Consider the following 23,569-nt stretch of genomic DNA (forward strand, 5'->3'; position numbering starts at 1 on the left):
ATCTTTGTATATCCTAGAAAGTAGCTTAGGGTCCAATAAGCTGACCTATATTGAATAAATGTTTTTAATTGGATGACACAATGCAATGCTTCATTCTACTCTCCTTGACCGGCTTTGGAATAAAGACATTCCACAGGATTTATTTTCCCCCAACTGGTCTGTGTTGAAATAGTAACCACGGTCTCTGCCCACTGGGGCTCTTGGGGAGCTTTGAGAGCATCAGTGGTATTCACTGGAAACAGATAAGAGCACAGCAATTTCTGACTGAAATTTTCTTCTGACGTGTTTTTGTATTCAAGTTTGTCTCATTCGATTGGGCAACATGTTGCATAAAGCCAACTGTGGTCACTTGTTGAGGCCCGGGGCTGAGTTAAAATAAAAAAGCAGTCAGCTACTCGCTTTGGGTTTATGGGGAAAGTTAGTCACTTAGTGTCTCTCCGATCTGTTACCCTCCTTCTTTATCTCTTGATATCTTCCCACTTCTGGTGTTCAGGGATGAGCTTGGCCATCATCCACAAGCCACGTGCAGGACTGTTCAGGGGAGTGGTCAGTGTGGCTCCAAATTCTAGGGGGGAATATGGTGCTGGCGATGACTTGTTTCTTTCCTGGAACAAAGGCTTCATTATAAATGTGAAATTTGAAAGAAAAGTAAAACCCTAAACGGCACACTCTACCTGTCACTTACTTTAAGTGGTTCTTCTTTTCTGTTTCCTCAGTAGAAATATATCGATGTCTTCGTATGAGACTTAATGGTAATTTCTTTTTTTTTTTAAAGATTTTATTTATTTATTTGACAGAGAGAGACACAGTGAGATAGGGAACACAAGCAGGGGGAGCAGCAGAGGGAGAGGGAGAAGCAGGTCTCCCGCCCAGCAGGGAGCCCGATGTGGGGCTCGATCCCACGATTCTGGGATCACGACCTGAGCCGAAGGCAGCCGCCCAATGACTGAGCCACCCAGGTGCCCCTTAATGGTAATTTCTTATGTAGAAAGTATTTCTTTGCATTTAGTCAGTGTAGACCAAGACTCAGGTGGCATATGATCACTCCCTTCCTATTACTGTTTTAAAGGTAATATAACACAGAAAAGAGAAAAATGTGCATAAATGTGATGCTCAGGTTTGAAAAGTCAGAGGTTTCTAACTTGAACCAGGGCTCAGCTTGAAATAAAAAAAATGCTGATCTTCTTTATACATCTTTGTTCAAGTGTATTGTATTATAAATCTTTTGGTGCTAACATGTAAAGCAAACTAAATGATCGAAGGCTGTGGCCATGGGGCAGCATTTGAGGCCTATATGGTATTCTACTTACTGAATCTGACAGCACTACATACAGGCACTATCCTGATGATGGTTATAACAGCAGTAAGTGCAGTTGACCCTTAAACAATGTGGGTTTGAATTGTGCAGGTCCACTTCTCTGCAGATTTTTTTGGATAAATACAGTATAGTACTGTAAATGTATTTTCTCTTAATTTTTTTCTCTAGCTTACTCTATTGTAAGAATATAGTATATAATACACAGAACATATAAAATACGTGTTAATCCACTGTTTGTGTTATTGGTAAGGCTTCTGGTCAACAGTAAAGCTATTAGTAGTCAAGTTTTGGGGGAGTCAAAAGTTACACTAGGTGGGGGTCAGCATCCGTAATCCCTACGCTGTTCAGGGGTCAACTGTATAAGGAAAAATGTAAACCATGGGACACATAGTAAATAGATGCTCAGAATGTTACAGTGCCCTTCCTTCACCCTTATAAGACTCATTCCTATGAGTGGGTTTTTTTAAATTGTGAAAAAGGACACAACATGAGAGTTACCCTCTTAAGTTTTAAATGAGTGCATTTTTATGGGAAAATGTTGCATCCTCTCCCCGCCCCCACCTCAAATACATGTGAAGAGGTACCTCCCACCTTATTTGAAGAGGCAGAAATCTTTTAAGTGTGGTTGGGTTTGGGTTTTTAAATGCTGCTAGACAGAGCAGCTACTTATTATATATGTCAGGCTCTGTGTTAAGCACTTTACATATAAAATCTCATTTGAAGGGCGCCTGGGTGGCTCAGTCGTTAAGCGTCTGCCTTCGGCTCAGGTCATGATCCCGGGGTCCTGGGATCGAGCCCCGCATCGGGCTCCCTGCTCAGCGGGAAGCCTGCTTCTCCCTCTCCCACTCCCCCCGCTTGTGTTCCCTCTCTCGCTGTGTCTCTCTCTGTCAAATAAATAAATAAAATCTTTAAAAAAGAAAAAATCTCATTTGATCTTAGCAACCCCAAGAGAGAGCTACTACTACAACAGATCTGTTCTTAACTAGCCTGGTTGTTGAAATATTTCTTTTCTCCATCCTCTCCTTTTCATGCCCATCCTCGTCAACCTAATGTGTGCTGTTGGCCCCATGGTTATTCCATCAGCCTCCTCGTTGGAGCACGTACTGAAGATCTCTGCTTACTTCTTGCCGTGCGTCCCATACACAGCAGGGGAAAAGAGCTTAGAAGTTAAGAGCATAGCCCTTGGGGGTGGTTTTGTTATCAATAATTTCGTATCATCTTGTGACACTTCCTGTTTTGGAACTCTTAAATCATTTCATTTTCTCCCAAACTAGATTGTTTACTTTTTGAGTAATCCAAATAATGTGTACCTCTGTTTTTAAGTCTGGGACCACTTTCTTAGAGAACAAAAACAACATCAAAAACTGAGCAGAAACTTACATGCCAGGTACTTTCATAAAATTAACCTCGGTATATCCCACAATGATTATCACAGGATGTTGAGATAAGCCAACAGATACTTACCTGTTTGAAGAACTCAATCCTCCACTTTAGCCATTTGATCTCTTGTCAAATACGACATGATCAATGGAAACTGGTCTTTGCTTATGTTCCTCCCCCTGCCTGGAATCCCTTGATCACTATCCCCCTTTTCCCACTCCCTTACCCCAAATCTTCAAGTTTTGTCCTTCCTTTGGGACTGGCCTGAGTTCTGTATGCTCTGGTAAGCCACCAACCCCTGATCGTTTGAACTGGTCGTGTCAGAGTGGCGAAGAACAGCAGTGTAGATTTGAGCATCATTATACCTGGGTTTGGTATACATTCTGCTACATATTCCCCGTGTAGATCTCCACAGGCTATGTTGTTTTTAGTTTTCTCATCTGTAAAATGAGAATTATGACTGCTTTGCCGTTATTTTGAGTATTCGGTGAAATTAAGTAAAAGGACGAGCCTCAGTGTTAGTTCTTCTCCTTAGTCATACAAAACCTTCGAGTATTACTTTTCTCATGTCTTGTTTTTCCAAAATGACACCAAACTCACTGTGGACAGACACCAAGACTTCTGTACCTGCCCCGCTGTTGGCCACTTGAGACAAATAAGTACTGTTTGGATGAATACAAATATGAACATGATTGAGGGGGCTCTACTCCTCTTATAGATGCCACTTAACCAGGAACTTCTTTTGAATAGCTATGAGTATCGAACCTGTGAGCTGAGCACTGTAGGATGGGGTAGGAAGATGGAGGGAACTGTTAGTAGGGTACCAAAAGAAGAAGAAGAAGAACATGCCGGGTCCCATGTAACACAGTCTTGCAGTAAGCATCGAGTCAGCCCAGCTACTCCATGATGCCTGTAAGACCCCAGGCTCTCCCTGCTCTGCCATCCTAAACCTCTAGCTTTTTCTTTGCACTGGTAAGATGGCTCTCATCATCAATACCTCTAAGTCTTGTGACTGCATTCTAGGTAGAAAGAATGGAGAAGGTGAATGGCAAAAGGCCAGCTAAGTCTGTCCTTTTTGTCAGGAAAACACTTTCCCAGAAGCCTTACTCAGTAGACATCTACTTACTGTCTCATTTGCCAGAGCTGGATCACATGGCCATCCTACCTTCTAGAGAGGCTGCGGAGGTGAGTATTCTTCCTGGGTACATCACCTCCTTGAGAAATGGAGGTTCTGGCAGTGAAGGTGAAAAGGATGGATATTGGGTAAGCGACTACCAGTGTTTGCCACATGAAGCTTACCATCTGTTTAGTTAGAATACACCATGAACAGATGGGAGGAGAAAAGTTTAAGAACATATCCAAAAGTGGGATGCCTGGGTGGCTCAGTCGGTTAAGCATCTACCTTCGGCTCAGGTCATGATCCCAGGGTCCTGGGATAGAGTCCCACATCGGGCTCTCTGCTCAGTGGGGAGCCTGCTTCTCCCTCTGCCTGCTGCTCCCCCTGCTTGTGCACTTGCTCTCTCTCTCTGACAAATAAATAAAACCTTTTTTAAAACAAAAACAGAACATATCCAAAAGTAACCCAAAGGTTCTTTCAGAGATATAAAGAATGGGATGAAATAATTTGGGTAAGGTCTCCCAGAAAGTAAATTCCCAAGAAATTTCTAAAGAACTTTAGGAACAGGGGCGCCTGGGTGGCTCAGTCATTAAGCGTCTGCCTTCGGCTCAGGTCATGGTCCCAGAGTCCTGGGATCGAACCCCGCATCGGGCTCCCTGCTCCGTGGGAAGCCTGCTTCTCCCTCTCCCGCTCCCCCTGCTTGTGTTCCCTCTCTCGCTGTGTCTCTGTCAAATAAATAAAATCTTAAAAAAAAAAAAAAGAACTTTAGGAACAAAATTATTGCTGTTGTGAACAACTGGTTCACGTATCCCATCAGACATGTAAGATTTATGGATGGACTTGGATGGAGCATAGAATGGCTGCGACAGTTTTCATGGGCTTCTGTCCCATAAAGTCGTGGTGCTTCTATCTTCAGAAAGCTGAATACGGACTCTGAGAACTCATTTAGATGATGGTTCCCAAGAGGAATTACTCCTAAGCCACACATGGTGCAGTTTACTTTCAATATGGAAAATGATGTTTAGTCTCTAACGTTGAGTATTCTCTGGAATCAGACACTTCCTTAATCCCTTCCGAAATTTCTGACTTAGGAAATCCAATCTAAAGTGAGAATACAAAGTTCAGGGAAAATTAATGTTTTTCTTAAGTGCATATAGATTCTGGTTTTATACATAAAAGTGAAAACAGGGAGTATACCATCCAGAATTCCACCAGAGAAACAGAATCATTAGGATACATATATTAAGAGTTTTTAAAGATTTATTTATTTATTTTAGAGAGAGAGTGAGTGGGGGGAAGCACAGAGGGAGAGGGAGACAATCAGACTCCCCACTGAGTGGGGACCCCGATGCAGGCCCCAACCCCAGGACCCTGAGATCATGACCTGAGCCCAACCAAGAGTCAGACGTGCAACCGACTGAGCTACCCAGGTGCCCCTAATTTAAGAATTTTATTGCAATGAATTGGCTTAGGTGATTGTGGGGGCTGGCTAGGTCAAGTCCAAAATGCTAAATCTGTAGGGCAGGGCATCAAGAAGGGCAGGATGGAACTCAGGCATAGGTTGATCCTGCCATCCACAGGTGGAATTTCTTCTTCAGGGAAGCTCAATTCTGCTCTTAAAGGCCTTCAACTGATTGAGTCCAGCCCACCCAGATTATCTAGGATAATCTTCCTTACTTAAAGTCAACTGATTATAGACGTGAATCACATCTACAAAATACCCCCAAACTTAGATTAGTATTTGATTGAAAAACTGGGGCCTACAGCCTAGCCATATTGACATATAAAACTGACCATTACAGTGATGGTTGGTGTTTCATTTTGTTTTCAGTTTCCATCAGTGAACACTTTATTCTTCGTGAAAATAAATCACAAACCCAGACAGGCTTCCAAGAAGAGAGAGAGTCAATATCATCAATCTGTGGCATTGGCATTAATACATATTTGGTCTATGAAGGTCATTAACCATCTGGTAAAAGGAAGCTTCATTGATTACAATTCATCCTTTGGGTGTCTGCTGTTGCCTGATTCCACGAAACTGTTTTCAGTTTATTGGTAGGAAAATTAGTTCTCTAGTTCAAGGGAAACACATAAAAAAGAAAGGAAGTATTTCAAGGAACCCGTGTGTATTTCTTCATTTGTAAATCATTTCCTCATGCCACAAATGTTTAATGAGTACTGGGCTAGGTTAGCTGGCTATTTCCACTCTCCCTTGGGATAAAAATGGTGGCTGCCATTACACTTGTAGAAAAATATTACCAAAACTGACTTAAGGATACATTTTTTAAAAACCTAAATAAACAGGGGCACCTGGGTGGCTCAGTTGGTTAAGCATCGGATTCTTGATTTCCGGTCAGGTCATGATCTGGGGGTCCTGGGATTGAGCCCCACTCCCACATCAGGCTCCCCACTCAGCAGGGAGTCTGCCTCAGGATTCTCTCGCTTCCCCCTGCCTCTCCCCCCCCAAAAATAAATCCTTTAAAAAATAATAAAACCTAAATAAATAACCATTAAAAATGGTGGATGCTTTAAATACTCAAACCTATACAAGGGTAGAAAGCATTTTGTCTTGAAGTGTACCTACCATCTACTAATGATGTGGGGCAAGTTATTTTCTTTCTGAGCCTCAGTTTGCTTACCTGTAAAATGGAAATAATGGGGGTTATTTGAGGTTATCTTGAGGGTTTGGGGGAGGATTAGATGAGGAAATATGTTAAACACTTGGAACACAGCAGATGCCCTATAAATACTGATTTTCTGCCTCTTTCCATGAATATAGTCTCAATTTGACAGCATTATGTTGGATGATCAATATGTAGCAAAGAATCAAGTGAGGTTACCAGTGCTCATGAACTTGTCACACTGGCTACATACACTCTCTCACTGTAGTTTCCTTTGTATTTACTTATGTGCATATAAAGACCATTTTTACAAGTAATCATTTCAACCATGAGTGCAGAGAAACTTGCCAGGTATTTACAATTGCTTTTTTGTTTGAAAAATCAGCATTTTTCCAAATTTCATCTGAACATGTTCCTGTGAGTCATAGTGGTGAAGTTCAGAACAAATGTTAGATGCCACCAGATTTCACAAGTTTGAAATAGCTTTTGACTCAGGAAAAAGGGAGCATTCTTAAATTCTTCTCCATCTCAGATCTTCTCATGTCTGATCTGCAGGTTGGCAGATGCACAGGTTGTTTTGTTTTATTATTGTTAATTATACAAATAATACCATTTTATTTTCCCTAAAAAATGGAAATAAATCTAAAATCCACTTTGATCCCTACTACTCATGGGTAGCTACAATGATCAGTTTGGTCTGTATTCTTCCAGACCATTTGTCTCTGGATTTACACATATATTACATGTATAGGCAGATGAACTTGGATGGAAAGTAGCTATTTTACTTACCTAAGGAAAATGGGGCCCATTATTGATTTTGATCGTGTAAAATTTGGTGTGATGGGTAAGAGAGATTGGAGAGAGGAGAGAAGGAGGAGAAAAGGAAGAGAGGTCTTGCCAAGAGTGATCATTTACTTCTTTTTCTTTGGCCCTTTCACTTTGGTCTTCTGAGCCTATTTCTGGCAAGTTACGCCATCAAAGTGTCTGCAAGATCCAGTCTCATCAATGGGTGGGGTCAACAAAGATACACAGCCCCCTATGCCTTCCTGAAAGTCTCACTCCCCTGAAGCCCATCATCAGTTCCATTTTACAAATTAAAAAAAGAAGAAAAATAGTTGTGGCTTTCAAGTACAAACTGGGGGCGCCCAGCTGGCTTAGTCAGCAGAGCTTGCCACTCTTGAGCTCCGGGTGGTGAGTTCGAACCCCACAATGGGCGTAGTGATGACTTTAAAAAAAAAAAAAAAAAAGTGCAAACTGAAGTCACCAAAGGCAAATTCTGTTTTCCAACGGAAACAAACCCTTTGTTAATCATTTCATTAATTTCTTTTAAAATAGGAGGTGACTTCAAGTTCCAGACAAGAGGGCATAGACTCGTTTCTCCTTGCTCCTCCCTGCTAAGTACAGCTAACTAGAATCCCTGTAAATAATACTAAAGCCCGTAATAAAGAGACTCTGGTGGTGGCAAGAGGAATGTGGGCCAGCTGGAGACCACAGGACTTGAGGGAACCCAGTGGTGTGCTCCCTGTTTTTTCAAAATCCCAGCCTGGGTTCTGGAGAAGCCTGCAACCTAGACTCTCCAGAGCAGACAAAAACAAACAAAGACCAACAAAACCAAAGAAAAACTTTTCCTTTCTGGCCAAAGACCAGGAAAGGAGAGAATCCCAGTGCAGTAGGAGAGAAACCTTTGACAGCACGTACCCTAATCCAGCCAGGGTGTCAGCAGAGACTGAAGAGGGACTAGACACTTCGGTTCCCCATCCAATAGCCTCAGGAGGCTAGGGGGGGATGCCGTCCTCTCCCTCTGGGAACACCGGCCAAGACAGTGGGAGTGTCGGCAGCACCAGGCAGCCTGGGGAAGCACTTTCCTCCCCCGCCCCTGGCACCCATCCAGAGCAAGCTGGAGCCCCCACCGCCCCAGGCAGCCCCATGCTCTGCCCCCGCCAACAGCAGCAGCGGGTGCCCAGCAAAGGGTCCACGCAACCGTGCCCCGCCCCCAGCAGCAGGTAACCAGGGTGAGCACTTCCAGCCCCTGCAGGCCCGGCATCTCCCAATCCCCCATCTGGTGATCTCCTGACCCTCACCACGTGGCAGGTGGCGGGGAAGGCACTTTCCTCTCCCTCTAGTGGTGTCCGACGAGAGATTGTGGGGGAGTGTGGACATCTGCCGCTTTCCCTCCCACCTGGCATCCGCGGGAGGATCCAGAGAGATGCGTCCCCTACAGGGTGTTGCCGTGTCAGCCGAGACAGAGTGAGGAATCTGGACTTTCACCCTGGTCTGCCAGTGGCAGCTGGTGCCCCTCAGGCTTCCAGTTAGAACGCGAAGGAAGGATCTCAGGGAGGAGGGAGCTGGAGAAAGGGATTTTTTAAATCTGCACGGGAAGTAAGGAAAGACACCTGCGGGACCCAAAGGTAAAACTAAATCAACGTGCCCAAAAGTCTGAGAACAGAACCACAGTGCGGAATACCACCTAAGTTTTCAAAATGGCTTTAAGTGGCGCACGGACAACGTAGACCAGAATAGCAGGGCAAGGGTCCTACAAACCAAACTGCCATTGGAACCACAGTCCACAAAAGTAGGCCACGCCCCGTGCGCTACACCTGGAGGAACGGCCTGCTAACACAGAAGACTGAAGTAGGATCCAGAGTCTCCTAACATCCAAAATGTCCGGGAGACGATGGAAAAGCCCTCATCATACCCAGAACTAGTATAATCACAACTTGAATGGGAAAAGACAACAGACATAATGGAGGGGGGCGGGAGCAGCCGGATAGGTGTCCAAATCTTGGTTTCTGCTCAGGTCATGATCTCAGGGTCCTGGGATTGAGCCCTGGGTCAGGCTCTGCACTCAGCGGGGAGTCTGCTTGAGGATTCTCTCCCTCTCCCTCTGCCCCTCCCCCCTGCTCGCTCTCTCCCTCTCAAGTAAATAAATACAATTTTTTAAAAACAAAGACATAACACTGAGATAAATCAGATATTAGAATTACTTTACAACGACTTTAGAGCAACCATCATTTAAAAACATGCTTAATGGGCGCCTGGGTGGCTCAGTCGTTAAGCGTCTGCCTTCCGCTCAGGTCATGATCCTGGGGTCCTGGAATCGAGCCCCGCATTGGGCTCCCTGCTCAGCGGGAAGCCTGCTTCTCCCTCACCCACTCTCCCTGCTTGTGTTCCCTCTCTCGCTGTCTCTCTCTCTCTGTCAAATAAATAAATAAAATCCTTAAATATATATATATATATAAACATGCTTCAATAAACAATTACAGATTCTCTTGAAACAAATGGAGAAAAAATATAAAATTACAGCAAAGAAACAGGGATTACGAAAAACAACCAAATGGAAATTACAGAAGTGAGAAATAATCAGAATTTAAAACAGACTGGATGGGCTAATAGTAGCATGAAGATGACAGGATGGAATCAGTGACCTTGAGGACAGAACAATAGAATTTCTCCAATCTGAACAAAAGAGAGAGAATAAATGAGGGAAAAATATCCCAGAGTCTCAGAAGCCAGTTGGACAATAACAAAAGTAAATACTCATATCATTGAAGTCCCTGAAGGAGAAGAGAGAGTGGGACTGAAAATGAATTCAAAGAAATAATGGCTCTTAACTACAGAAAACAAACTGATGATTCCCAGAGGGGAGGTGGGTGGGGGGATGGGTGAAATAGGGGATGGGGATTAAGGAGGGCACTTGTCCTGATGAGCACTGGGTGTTGTATGGAAGTGTTGAATCACTCTATTGTACACCTGAAACTAATATGACACTGTATGTTAACTATACTGGAACTAAAATTTAAAAAAACACACAATATTGAATAGATCAATAAACAAAAGTAATAATGTAAAAAAAAAAAAAAAACCAAAGAAATAATTGGCTGAAAAATGTCCCAAATTTGGCAGACATAAACCTACAGATTTAAGAAGCTCAGTGAAACCCAAACAGGAAAACCCAAAAATACAATACCGAGACACATCATAAATAACTTATGTAAACTAAAGATAAAGAAAAATTCTCGGAAGCAGCTAGAGAGAAAAAAATTATTACCTATAGAGGAACGCTGACTCAGTTGATAGCAAATTTCTCATCTGAAATCAAAAGGTACATTTTCAAATGATGAAATAAAAGAATTGCCAACTCTGAATTCCATGTTCAGCAAAAATATCCTTCAGGTGGGGCGCCTGGGTGGCTCAGTCATTAAGGGTGTGCCTTTGGCTTGGGTCATGATTCCAGGGTCCTGGGATCGAGCCCCGCATCGGGCTCCCTGCTTGGTGGGAAGCCTGCTTCTCCCTCTCCCACTCCCCCTGCTTGTGTTCCCTCTCTTGCTGTGTCTCTCTCTGTCAAATAAATAAATAAAATCTTTTTAAAAAATATCCTTCAGGTGGGTATTAAAGAGGGCACGTTCTGCATGGAGCACTGGGTGTTATGCACAAACAATGAATCATGGAACACTACATCAAAAACTAATGATGTAATATATGGTGATTAACATAACAATAAAAAATTTTTTTAAAAAATATCCTTCAGGAATGAAAGGGAAATAAAGACATTCTCAGATGACATAAAACTTACTAAATTTCACTAGCAGATCTACCACTAATGAATGGCTAAAGGAAGTTCTCCAAACAGAATGGAAATGATAACAGGAGGCTTAAAACTTCAGAAAAGAAGGAAAACAATGAAATGTGTATAAATAAGGATAAAGTAGATTGTTCTTTTCGTCATGAATTTTTTCAATCATGATGGATTGTTAAAGCAAAAATTGTAACACCATCTGATCTGGGGTTCAATGTATATAGAAGAAATAGGCAAGAAAATTATATTTTAAAAGTAGGAGAGTAAAGGGACCTAAATGAAAATAAGTTTTCTCCACCCAGTAGACTGTGATAAGTTACATATGCATATTTTATTATTTTTTAAATTTTATTTTTTTAAAGATTTTTATTTATCTATTTGACAGAGAGAGAGAGAGCACAAGCAGTGGGAGCAGCAGAGGGAGAAGGAGAAGCAGGCTCCCCGCTGGGCAGGGAGCCCAATACAGAGCTCGATCCCAGGACCCTGGGATCATGACCTGAGCCGAAGGCAGACGCTTAACAACTGAGCCACCCAGGCGCCCCTGTCTGACTCTTTATTAAAAAAGATTTTATTTATTTATGTGAGTGAGAGAGAGAACACAAGATGGGGGAGGGTCAGAAGGAGAAGCAGACTTCCCACTGAGCAGGGAGCCCAATGCGGGGCTCTATCCCAGGACCCTGAGATCATGACCTGAGCCAAAGGCAGATACTCAATGGACTGAGCCACCCAGGCCCCCTATATATGTGTATTTTAATACCTAGAGCAAGCATTAAGAAAACTATATAAAGTGATATACTTAAAAACACTATATAAGTCAAAATGGAATTCTAAAAAATATTCAAGTAACCCACTATAAAGGCAAGAAAGGAAAACAGAAGAATGAGAAATACAGGGAATAATAAAACGTTAGACTTTAGCCGTAAAATAGCAGTCACCATGTTAAAGGTGAACAGTCTAAATACATGCGTTAAAATACAGAGAGTCACAGAATGGTTTTAAAAAACAACCCAACTAGGGGCACCTGGGTGGCTCAGTGGGTTAAGCGGCTGCCTTCGACTCAGGTCATGATCTTGGGGTCCTGGGATGGAGTCCCTCATCGGGTTCCCTGCTCAGCAGGGAGCCTGCTTCTCCCTCTCCCTCTGCCACTCCCCCTGCTTGTGCTCTCTCGCTCTCTCTGTCAAATAAATAAATAAAATCTTTTAAAAAAATTAAAAAAGAAAAACAACCCAACTCTATGCTGTCTACTAGAAAGTCACTTCAAATATAACATAGGTAGGTAGAAAGTAAAAGGATGGAAAAAGACATACTACTCAACTGTTAATTTGTAAAAGGAATGCTTATATTAATATCAAATAAAGTAGACTTCGGAGCAAACAAAATTACGAGGGACAAAGAGGGATACTGCATAATGATGAAAGGGTCAACCCACCAAGAAGACACAGCAATCCAAAATGTGTATGCACCAGACAGAGCTTCAAAATCTGCTAGAAGTGAAAGGAGAAACAGACAAATCCACAGTTACAGTAAAAAACTTCAATACTCCCTCTTAGCAGTATAACTACTAAACATAAAATCAGCAAGACTATACAACTCAAAACCATAAAGCAACAGGATCTAATTTATAGGACACTCCATCCGAAAACAGCATAATTCACATTCTTTTCAAATACCCATGGAACATCCACCAAGAAAGATAGCTCATATTCTGGGTCATAAAACAAACTTCAACAAATGTAAAAGAATTGAAATCATACAGAGTATGTTCTCTGACCATAGTGGAATCAAACTAGAAATTAATAACAAAGTCAACAGGAAAATCTCCAAACATGTGGAAGCTAAACAATTCATTTCTCACTCACCTATAGGTCAAAAAGGGACTCTCAAGTGAAATTTTTAAAAATACAATGAACTGAACAAAAATGAAAATATAACATATCAAAATTTGTGGAATGTAGCTAAAGCAGTGCTGACATGGGAATTTAGAACACTAAATGCTCGCTTACATTAGAAAAGAAGAAAGGTCTCAAATCAATCACATAAGCTCCTACCTCAAGACATGAGAAAAAGAAGAGCAAAATAAAATGATAAGCAGAAGGAGAAAAATAATAAGATAAGAGGGGCACCTAGGCGGCTCAGTCGGTTAAGCGTCTGCCTTCCACTCAGGTCATGATCCTGGGGTCCTGGGGTCCAGCCCAGCGTTGGGCTCTCTGCTCAGCAGGAAGTCAGCTTCTCCTTCTCCCTCTCCCTCTGTTCTCTCTCTTTCTCAAATAAATAAATAAAATCTTTTTTTTAAAAAAAGAAATTCTTTAAAAAATAATAATGAAGACAAGAGCAGAAATCAATTAAATTGAAGATAGGAAAAGAATAGAGAAAATCAATTAAACAACAAGCTGTTTCTCTGAAAAGATCAATCAAATTAATAAACCTATAGCAAGAGAAAAGACACAAATCACTAATATCACAAATGAAGCAGGGAAATCTTACTATAGACCCTGTAGCCATGGAAAGGAAAATAAAGTCCTTAACACAGTACCCACATTCTTTGGAAGAAAGATGCTATGTGAATGTCTGTCCACAGCAAATATATAGTCAATCCATGAACAGAACGTTCATAAAGTCTGTCACTATTTGGAAAAGAAACTTGCAAATTATTAAATTTCTTAGACACCAACCCCTCTCCATCCCCAGAAAGAACTACTGTATGATCCAGCAATCCCACTTCTGGGTATATAGCCAATGAAATAAAACCATTACCTCAAAGAGATATTTGTACTCCCATGCTCATTGCAGCCTTATTCACAATAGCAATAGCCAAGTACGGAAACAACTTAATTGCCTGTCAACGCATGAATGGGCTAAGTAAATGGATCAAGTAAGTAAATATATATATATATATATATATATATATATATATAAAGTAAATATGTATATATATACACACACACAAAATGGAATATCATTCAGCCTTACAGAAGAAGAAAATCCTGTCATTTGTGATAACATAGATGAACCTGGAGGGTACTATGCTAAGTGAAATAAGCCAGACAGAGAAAGACAAATACTGCATGGTATCACTTATACGTGGAATCTTAAAGATTTTTTTAAAATAAAAAATAAAAAGTCAAAATCATAGGGGCGCCTGGGTGGCTCAGTCAGTTAAGCATCTGCCTTCAGCTCGAGTCATGATCTCAGGGTCCTGGGATGGAGCTCGGCTTTGGGCTCCCTGCTCAAGGGGGAGTCTGCTTCTCCCCCTCCCTCTGTGGCCACCCCCTAGCTCCGCTCATGCTCTTTCTTGCATGCTCTCTCTCTCTCTCAAATAAATAAATAAAATCTTTTTTTTAAAAAAAGTCAAAGTCATAGAATCAGAGTAGAATAGTGATTACCAGAGGCTGGGGGTGGGGGAACTAGGGGTTGGTAAAAAGGTATGAACATTCAACAATAAAAAAATTAAAAAAAAAAAAAAAAAAAAAAAAAGGTATGAACATTCAGCTATAAGATGAATAAGGTCTGAGTATCTAACGTATACCATAGTGACTATAGTTGATAACACTGTATTTTATAATTAAAATTTGCTGAGAGTAGAACTTAAATGTTCTTACCAACGAAAGGAGTAAATATGTGAGATGATGGCTGTGTTTTTAAAAAAGGAAGACTATGAGAAACCCTAGGCATTTAAATGTGACAACTTAGATAAAATGGACCAATTCCTTGAAAACCACAAACTACAAAATTCAACCAATACGGAAAGTAGAATCTGAATAGTCCAATAACTATTAAAGAAATTAGATTAGTAATTTTTAAAAAGATGTTATGTATTTGTCAGAGTGGGAGAGAGAGGGAGAGCACAAGCAGGGGGAGCGGCAGGCAGAGGGAGAGGGAGAAGCAGGCTCCCCAATGAGCAGGGAGCCTGATGTGGGGCTCAATCCCAGGACCCCGGGATCATGACCTGAACCAAAGGCAGACGCTCAACCGACTGAGCCACCTAGGTGTCCCTAGAGTAGTAATTTAAACGGTCTTGAGAAAAGAAAGCTCCAGATCCACATGGTTTCATTGGAGAATTCTACCAAATATTTAAGGAACTAACACCAAATTTACACAGTCTTTTCTAGAATACCAAAGAGGAGGGAACACTTCCGTGTCGGGGGTCCCCAAGACCATTCCCAGGCTTGATGATTCACTAGAAACTCAGCATAGAGTCAGACTCATGGCTATGATTTATTATACTGAGAGACTGTAGAGCAAAATCGGCAAAGGGGAAAGGCAAGACACACGGGGTGACGTCCAGAGAAAACCAGGAACAAGCTTCTAAGAGTCCTGTCCTAGTGGAGTCACACAGGATGTACCTAAGTCCTCCAGCAAAGAGTTGTGACAACACATGTGAAATGCTATCTATCAGGGAAGCTCGTGAGAAACTCAGTTCCCAGGGCATTTATTGGGGGGTCGGTCATAGAGGTACCTTCTGTCTAGCACTCACCAGAATTCCAGACTCCCAGAAGGAAAGCAGATGTTCAACATAAACCATATTGTTTGTATAAACAGTTTAGGCACAGTGAGCCACTCTTATCAGTCCTGGTAATGATGGGAGCCCTCCTCAAATCCAAGTTTCCAGATGCCAACCAGGGACTAACTTCGCAAGCAGGCCGGCCTTTCAAAGGATAGCAGTCAGGCCTGCTATGATAACTCTTTTCTGCACAGCTTGGAAATCAGGGGATTTGTAATGTAGTCTCAGCATAAATCACATATGCACAAACAGTTTAGGTATGGTGAACCACTCTTATCAATTCCGGGAATGGTGGGAACCCTCCTGAAACCCAAGTTCCCAGTTACCCACAAAGGGCCTGTGTGCTCTTTTCTGCACAACTTCCCAACTCATTTTATGAGGCCAGTATTATCCTATTCCCATAACCAAAGACAGTGTGAAGAAAAGCCCTCAAAACTTCTCTCAGGAACTTTGACACAAAAATCTGCAATAAAATATTAATGATATAGAGCCCAGAAATGTATAAAAAGAATTATACCATGGCCAAGTGGGTCTTATTCCAGGTATGGAGGGTCAGTTCAAAAATCAATATTCAATCAATGTAATCTACCATATCCACAGGCTAAAGAAGAAAAATCATATGATCCTATCAATTGATGGGGAAGAAGCTTTTGACAAAATTCAGCATTCGTTCATGATAAAAACTCTCAGCAAACTAGGAATAGAAGGGTACTTTCTCAACCTGATAAAGAGCAGCTAGTAGTTTTTTTTTATGGTGAAAGATGGAATGTTTCCCCCTAAGATAGGGAACCAGGGAAGGATGTCCGCTCATATCACTCTTACTCAACATAGAATTGAAAGTTCTAGCCTGCACAATGAGGTAAGAAAAAGAAATAAAAAGCACACAGATTGGAAGGGAAGAAATAAAATTGTGTGTTCACAGACAAGATGATTGTCTATGTAGAAAATCCCAAAGAACCTACCAGAAAATTTCGAGAACTAGTAAGTGGGTTCAGCTAAGTCAAAGGAAAGAAGCTCAAACACAAAAATTTATGGCATTTCTATATACTAATAATGAACAACGAATGAGAAAGCTGAAAATAGAAACACAATACTATTTATAATCACTCCAAAGAAAATAAAATACGGTATACGCTTAACAAAACATGTACAGGATCTAGGTGCGGAAAATTCCAAAATGCTGATGAAAGAAGTCAAAGAAAATCTAAAGAAATGGAGAGGCACATAAATCATCTTCATCATAAAGATGTCAATTCTCTCCCCGAGTTGATCTATCAGTTTAACACAATTCCTAACAAAATCCCAGCAAAGTTTCTGTCGATATAAACAAAGTTTGTTCCAACATTTATATAGAAAGGCAAATGACCATGAACAGCTGAAGCAATTCTGAAGAATAAAGTGGGAAGAATCACTCTACCCAATGTTAAATCTTACTATATAGCTGTAGTAATCAAGACTTTGGTATTCACAGAGGGACAGACACATAGAACAACAGAACAGAATAGGGAACCAAAAAATAGCCCCACACAATTAGTCCAACACAAACATGACCAAATGCTTTTGAGAAAGGAGCAAAAGCCATCTAATGGAGGAAAGACAGTCATTTTAACAAATTGTGTTTGAGGCATCAGACATCTATAGACAAAAATATGAATCTCAACCTCATTAGGTTCACATTTTATACAAAAATTAATTCAAAATGAATCATGGATTTAATTGTAAAATATGCAACTATAACGCTTTTAGAAGGAAATGTAAGAAAATTTGTGGAACCTGGTGCGAGGCAAAACATTTCTTAGATGTGACACGAAAAGGACAATATATAAATGCAGACTTTGAGAAGTGGGACTTCATTAAAATGAAAAATTTTGGTCTCCAAAATCTCTTAAGAAGATGAAAAGACCAGTACAGATTGGGGGGAAAAAATGTGGACCACGTGTCTGACAGAGAACTTGTATCTAGAATATATAAAGAATTCTCAAAATGTAACAGTTAGAAGCAAATATACAATGAGAAAATGGACAAAAGACATGAACAGACATTTCACCAAAGAGGATATACAGATGGCAAATAAGCACATGAAAAGATGTCAACATCGTTAGGGAAATGCCATTGAAAACAAAGAGATTTCACTATACACCTATCAGAATGGCTAACAGAAAATTATAGTGACAATACCAAGTGCTGGCAGTGATGTAGAGAAACTGGATCTTTCATACATTGCTGGTGGGAATGTAAAATGGTACAGTCTGGAAAACTCTGGCAGTTTCTTATAACACTAAACTTCCACTTACTATCCAACCCAGCAATTGCACTCTTGGGCATTTGTCACAGAAAAAAGGAAAACTGATGTTTACACAAAAAACTCTGCATGACTATTCATAGCAGTCTTATTCTTAACAGACAAAAACTGGAAACAACCCAAATGTCCTTCAACGGGTGAATAAACACACTGTAGAACACTAAAACATAACAATACTACTACTCAGCAGTAAGAAGGAATGAACTATTGATAACATGCAACAACTTGGGTGGATCTCAAGAAAATTGTGCAAATTATGAAGAAAAGCCAAAAGGCATGATTTCGTTTACATAATATTCTTGAAATAATCAAATTATAGAGATGGAGAACATGTTAGAGGTTGCCAGGGGTTAGAGTAGGTGAAGGAGGTGACTGTGACTATAGTGGGTAGAAGGAAGAATCTTTGCTGTGGAGAAACAGTTGATTGTGGTAGTTACACAAATCTACACGTGATAAAATTGTGTAGTACTATATACACAGACACAGAAATGTTTGCATGTGAAACTGGTGAAATCTGAATAAGGTCTGGGAATTGTACCCATGTCAATATCTTGGTTATGTAAGATATTAGCATTGGGGGAAACCGGGTGAAGAGTACATGGGTCTGTTCTGTAATACTTTTTAAAGATCCTGTGAATCTATAATTATTTCTTTTTTTCTTTTTTTTAGATTTCATTTATTTATTTATTTGAGAGAGAGCGAGAGAGAAAGAGAACACGAGTGGGAGGGGGGAGCAAAGGGAGAGGGAGAAGCAGGCTCCCCGCTGAGCAGGGAGCCCAATGTGGTTGGTGCTCGATCCCAGGACCTCCGGATCATGAACCCAGCCGAAGAAGGCAGACGCTTAACCTACTGAGCCACCCAGGCGCCCCGAATCTATAATTATTTCAAAATAAGTTAATAAAACGAGGTAAATCTGAAGGACTATGAATGCTTTAGAACTCACACATTTGTGTATTATGAAATAGACCACCTTTACCATGTAAATCAGACAAAATACGGAGGAGCCTACATTTTTGTTTAGCCAAGAAATGTAAGTGAAAATGACAATATGAGTTCATGGTAATTGCACATGGTCCATTTCCAAATCCAGACAAGTAAACCAAAAGGGGTTTGCTGCTTAAACATCTGTATGAGTTAGGATTCCACCAGAGACGCCAACCGACACGATATTTTATACACACATGCACACGCACACACACATTATTTATTCATTCATTCATTAAAAGATACTGCCTTACACAATTGTGGGGCTGGGTAAGCAAATCCAAAATCTGTAAGGCATGCAGTCAGAAAGGAATGATCGGGCCCACCTAGATTATCCAGGATAATCTCCCTTACTTTAAATCAACTGATCAGGAGCTTTAGTTACATCAGCAAAATACCTTCACAGCCACGCGTAGATTAATGTTTGATTGAATAACTGGGGCGGTAGCCTAACCGAGTTGACACCTCAAAAAGCCACACGACATCACAGCCCATTTGTGCTAGCAATTGAATAAATTTATTCTGTCAATGGGCACCCTGGCTGTATTATTATAGGTAATTCGAGAGCCAACAACTTAAATCAATAGTGGCCGACAATGAGTTTTATACAGGAGGGTCCACTTACAGAACTTTAGAGTTGAAAGGGGCCCTGAAAAGCTTAGTTTGTATTTCATCACAGCCAAGGCACCTCCCCGTCGTCCTCTCGGGCACTTATCCCGGCCGAGGCTCCTCCCGGCAGCAGCGCGCCCAGCAGGAGCACGGAGGAACCCACCTGGAGCACGACGCCGCGGGTGCGGGAGCACCAAGGGGGCGGAGCCTCGACGCGCGCGGCGGTGGCGAAGGCGCCCAGCCCGCCAGAAGAGCGCGCGGCGGGCGGACGGCGGGGAGCCAGTCGGGTAGGGCGAGCGCGGCCGGCGGTTGGGGTGGGGGGGGGGGGGGGGGGGGGGGGGGCTGGAAGGAAGGGGAAGAGGCGGAGCGTGGGAGCGCACAGTGTCAGGAATACAATAGTGCTCCGCGCCGCTTCAGCCGCCGCCGCTGCCGCCGCCGCCGCCCAACCGCCTGCCCAACGCTGAGGCCTGACGGGCCAGGCGGGCGAGGGCCGAGGGCGGGAGCGGAGGTGCAGGGGGCGGCCCGGGCGGATCAGGCGGCGGGGCGGGGGGCGGGGGTGGGGAGGAGATTAGGGGGCAGGTGCGAGGGAGGGGAGAGAAGAAAGCGAGCGGTTAAGGGGGCGGTTACCACCCCTACCGGACTCGCCCGGCACATTGCCGGGCCCGAGTGTGGAGCCGGGAAGGAAGGAGCCGCGACCTAGCTGCGCAAAGGTAGGCGCCGCTGAAGCTGGACGCGGCGCGAGCGGCGCTGGGGGCGTCGCGCCGGGTGGGCAGCGGGAGTGGCGGCCTCGGGGAGTGGAAACGGGCGCCGCGGAGCGCAACGTCCCGGCCCAGCCTCGCAGCGTTCGGGGGCGCCCCGGCCCCACATCGCGGTCGCTCCGGCGTCCCCAGCGTCTTCGGGCCGAGAGCGTGTGTGGGCTGAGGTAAAGTGCCCGCTGGCCCCTCCGTCGGCCCGGGCAGTGCCCGGTGGCCGACGCGGGGGGGCGGGGGCGGACGCCTGAGCTCCGGCTCGGCTGCAGCTCCGCTCGGGCAGGAATTGAGCGCCATAACTGTTGCGGCCGTTCCCTCCGGTGCCCCCTCCCGGCGCCCCCTCCCTCTCTGTGCTCTGCCTGGTCTCGGGGCTCCCGGGGTCAGACCCGCGGCGGGGGGACCTGCTCTGCGGGCCGCCCGGGGCCGGATGCTCCAGGGAGCGAGGGCGCGCCCCTGGCCGTTTCGATGTTGGGGGGCGTGAAGAACCGAGTGCTTGGGGAGAGGCGGGCCGGGCGGCTCAGGGAGTGATGAGGCCCCGGGTGAGCCCCAGGTACCCCCGAAGCAGGAGCGCGAGCGCCCCGCGGGCTGGCGAACTTTCCCTCCTCCTCCCGTCATTGTTCGGGCGCTGCCAGTCCCGGGCCGCCGCGGCCGCCGAGCGCCTGGCGGTCCGGGGGGTGGGAAAAGCAGGAGGGCTTTGCGAATCTTACGGGAAAAATTTCCCACCGCTGGGCACGGCAAAGTTAACTTTTCTCCAGCGATCGAGTTGGTTTTATTCCCTCGGCCGTGGGGCGATCGATTTAAAAAAAAGAGAGAGAGAGCCTCCTTCCAATCTTTTTCTCTCGCTTTTCAGAACCACTGCTTTGGTGAAGTCTGGCTTTAAATTGCACAGGGCAACCTGCGTTTATTATTTGTGAGGAGGCAAAGCGGGGGGGCGGGATCTCGAGTGAGTGACCATAATGGTGGTATGTGAAGGCATGTTTAAAAGTTGGTATCATTGTGTAGCCCTGGGACATATGTAGTTCTCAGGCATTTGGCAAGAAACTTGTTTGGCCGCTTCTCTGACTTTCTGAGTTGCTAGGAAATCCATGGCCTCGGATGTGCGCAAGGTTTTTTGATGTGAGACCCGTTTATCTGTGAAGCTGAGGATGGGATCCCCGCCCCCCCCCCCAACGCCGTCTGATTGTATAAGAAATCAAAACCGTGTTGATGGTGATTTCAGTGGCCTGGAGGGAAAGGCGACCTCATTCCCGGTATTCAGTCTGATAAAGATAACTGTCTGCTTCTCTCTAAACTCTGAAAGTAATGGAAAATAATTTAGGTAAAGACGGGTTGCACAACATCTTGGCTCAGTTTAAGCAACCCAGAATCCACTTTCCCAGAGTAGTTCTCTTAAATACCTTCCCTGAAGGCACTTCTTGCCAGCCTGGGGGTGGGGGTGAGGGTGAGAAAGGAGTCGGTCTGAACAAAGCATTGTGTTTAATTTAATTTAATATTTTCATAACATCTGTAAACAATGGGAATGTGGATCCCTGCCGCTGTGCCCTTTGAATACCGTAGTTTTCATGCTTTTAGAGCATCATGTGATTACTCTCTGGATAAGTGAAACTAGATTTTTTCTTTTTCGTTTAGCCGAGTATTGTACCTCCATAACATATCATTTTCTTTTTCATTTAAAGTGAGCTCTGAGCTGAAATACTTGAATTGTAAAAGGTAATACCTCTCCTCAAGGGGTGAAGGGATTACATGAGATCTTTGGGACGTGCGTCTCAGTATTAGCTACCATCATTGCCACCTTTTCTTTAACTGTGGTCTTCTCTACAGTTTTGTTTGCTAGAGACGAGTTCCTAACCCAATATCTTTGCCTTAAAACAGTTCCTTGCATTTTTCATCCAGTCAATTCTGGAATACCCAGGGATGCAGGTCTAGTTCTAGAACCCAAACATTGTCTCCTACCTTTCTGAGTCATGTTGCCGTGCTTTGGCAGTATGGTAAGTGCCTTCTCACTTTCAGTAGCCTGTGAATCTTGGTAACAGGTAGGAGAGAGTGGAAAAGGGCTTTCCACCCCTTTCTGAAGGGTTTGTGATCAACTGGGAGCCAGGAGTGACTCAGAAAGCAGCCTTGGGGGTGCCCATGACCCACCTTCTGGCCTGTAGATGAAGTTCCCAGAAGCAGGACACGTGATGATGCAGGGCTCTCATCATAGTTGAGACAGATGGGTTAGTGAAAGTAAAAATAAAGAACAAAGGATGTTAGGCTGGTAGGTTGGGTATGATCCTCTCCTCTGATAATGCTTGTCTTTTCCCTCCCTTGTGTTCCATCAACCATAACAATCCACTTCTCCCCTAAACTACACAAATCTATTTCTTCTTTTTGCCCACTACTTTGAGGTCTGACTGGAACTAGGCAACTATTTGGGGGAAGGTAAGGGGAGGCAGGAGGCACTGGGTGTTTGTGAAGACATGGCATTACAGAGGGCTCTTACAAGCCTTGATCAGGGATAGAGAGGTTGAATATTATCATAGGACATAATGCACCTACTTCCTCATGAAGGTTACGCAGAGCAGGAACTGAGGAAGGTAGAGCTCATATGCTGGCTTACATTTAAAAAAAAAATCTCTTATCAGGGAATAACTTATATACATCACCTTATAGGTGAGGAGTGGGTGTTGGGTGACACCCATCTGGCACTCTCCTGAACTGGCTTATATGGGGACACTTAAGTGGTTTAGCAGTTTCTCCCTGTTCAGTTACAGTGGCTGGGAAAGCTGAAGCAGTCTGGTTTGCGGGGAGAATCTAGGGTGAATGGGTAAAAATGATGAGCAAATAAAAAGGTGCTAGCAAATGGTCATTAAAGACCAAGTAACTACTGCTTTGAGTTTTCTGTTTTCTGAAATATTTGTGACTCCCCCATGGTTATTTTTGCCTCCTCCCTGTAGGTCTCTCCATAGACAATAGCAGCAAAGTTCTTACCATCAGAACTGCTTCTGTGCTTCTCTTGGGTGACAGAAAGAAGGGTCCTGGGGAGAATTTGCCTAACGCCATAGCTAAGTTTGGGAAAAGTAACTGAAAAGGCAGTCAACTGAAGAAAGTAGGTAGGGGGCCTGGTGTGGGGAAATGGTACTGGTGTTTTTGACTGATAGGAGATGCCCATGCATTGATTAATACTCTTTAAGCAGTAAATAATTTTTTTAAAAGATTTTATTTATTTATTTATTTATTTGACAGCGAGAGAGGGAACACAAGCAGGGGGAGTGGGAGAGGGAGAAGCAGGCTTCCCGCTGAGCAGGGAGCCCAGTGCTGCGGGGCTTGATCCCAGGACCCTGGGATCACAACCTGAGCCGAAAGCAGATGCCCAACGACTGAGCCACCAGGCGCCCCTAAGCAATAAATAATTTCATCTCTGTCAACCCAC

At 43.5% G+C, this 23,569-nt stretch overlaps 1 protein-coding gene across 1 annotated transcript in view; it reads left to right on the top strand.

The window, feature by feature from the left end:
• Window positions 1-20,018: 20,018 nt before the first annotated feature.
• Window positions 20,019-23,569, top strand: part of JADE3 (jade family PHD finger 3) — a 134,978-nt gene continuing 131,427 nt past the window's right edge. The window contains exon 1 of the mRNA XM_032426740.1: window positions 20,019-20,118. The gene's annotated coding sequence lies outside the window, so the exon portion shown is untranslated. The remainder of the gene's footprint in view (window positions 20,119-23,569) is intronic.

The sequence above is a fragment of the Phoca vitulina genome, unplaced genomic scaffold, assembly GCF_004348235.1.
Source record: "Phoca vitulina isolate PV1807 unplaced genomic scaffold, GSC_HSeal_1.0 scaffold35, whole genome shotgun sequence".
NCBI classification, from domain to species: domain Eukaryota; kingdom Metazoa; phylum Chordata; class Mammalia; order Carnivora; family Phocidae; genus Phoca; species Phoca vitulina.